The sequence below is a fragment of the Halyomorpha halys genome, unplaced genomic scaffold, assembly GCF_000696795.3.
Source record: "Halyomorpha halys isolate HHAL.00 unplaced genomic scaffold, Hhal_1.1 Scaffold993.1, whole genome shotgun sequence".
In the NCBI taxonomy this organism is placed as follows: domain Eukaryota; kingdom Metazoa; phylum Arthropoda; class Insecta; order Hemiptera; family Pentatomidae; genus Halyomorpha; species Halyomorpha halys.
Genome location: NW_027112534.1, coordinates 122,536 through 122,847, shown reverse-complemented (window position 1 = coordinate 122,847; position 312 = coordinate 122,536).

Genomic DNA, 312 nt, shown 5'->3' with positions numbered 1-312 from the left:
AACAAAAATGGCGGCTAACGAAAAGAAGAAGATCGCAAGACCCTCATAATAAAATGGTCGTGAGGAAAATAAAAAATGGCTCACTCAGGTTCCACCAAACCCTTAAGTCTCTCAAACAGTATAAAAGCAAAATGGCGGCCGTGTATAGTAGGGGTATTCATGATCTGTGTTAAATGGAAAAACTCGTGTTAAATTGAAAAAAATGGCCTTCTTTTGTCGTGGTAAAACGAAATAACATTTAACATGGCTGATAGTCTGTTACTTGGTCAGTTAAATCGAGAATGACGTCACACAATAGACCAGTTGAGATCG